Source organism: Octodon degus, unplaced genomic scaffold (assembly GCF_000260255.1).
Source record: "Octodon degus isolate 3935 unplaced genomic scaffold, OctDeg1.0 scaffold00057, whole genome shotgun sequence".
Taxonomy (NCBI): domain Eukaryota; kingdom Metazoa; phylum Chordata; class Mammalia; order Rodentia; family Octodontidae; genus Octodon; species Octodon degus.
In genome coordinates this window covers 9,300,161-9,301,192 of record NW_004524633.1, presented here as the reverse complement: position 1 = coordinate 9,301,192, position 1,032 = coordinate 9,300,161, and positions in this window count along the sequence as shown.

Below are 1,032 nucleotides of genomic sequence, written 5' to 3'. Positions count from 1 at the left end.
TTCCCTAGTAATAATTGTCTGTAACAATAGATTCCACTTGCTGAATATCTACTAGAAGTTAGAATTAGAGCACCCAACATTACTAATTCTTACAAAAACTATATGATAGAAAGGTTATTATTCCTATTTAATAGATGGTGAAATGAGGCTTAGGGTGATTAAGTAACCCATTCAGCCTCAGACAGTGACAAAAGGGAAAAGTCAGAATTTTATTTTTTTATTAATTTTATTAAGAAATAAATAGCAATTAGACAGTTTCAAAACAGGTTAGTAGGACAGCTGCAATAATTAATACATTGCATATTGTTGTCTTCATAGTAGCTATTCATAGTACAAGATGCAGACATGATATCTTTTCTAAACACTGTCAGTACAAATCTTCTCATTGAACTAAGAGAAAATAGCTGTATATCTATCCCAACTATTTTGTTTATACAGATACGCATTTTTTTTTTTACTACAAAGTGGTCCTTCATTTATATCCCCCTTTTTCGTTTAGTTTTGTCAGCGATGGGTATTCCATTGCCATTCAAATACTGTAGATGATTGAATTCAGCAAAATAATTCAATATACTCCAGTAGTCCATAATAGTAGTGGGTTATCTGTAGAACTGGCAATGTCAGAAGTTGTTGACTTGAGCCTTTTACAGCTCAACATATTAATATGGCTTTACTTTTTATACTTCGTGCTTATACTTTTCTGCTGGATGGTTAAAACCAAGATAAAGGAAGACCTATATAAGAAGAAAGGTAACTTTTGTATCTCACAAAGTCACTCAAATCTTCTCAGGTTTTATCCTGAAACCTGTACCGCAGTTTGTAGATCCTTTGTCAGTGTCAGCCATAGAAATGAGTCACGGCCATTGCTTGACCAATTTGCTCTCTGTGAAAGCCTGAGAGAATGTTTTCTCTCCATGTGACTCTCCTTAGGCACACTCTATGTTATTGATCACTTTCCTCTTTGGCCCCATAATCTTCTTGATCAGAAAATTTGGGACACCACTGAGTTACCTGATGTTACAATGCAGGTTC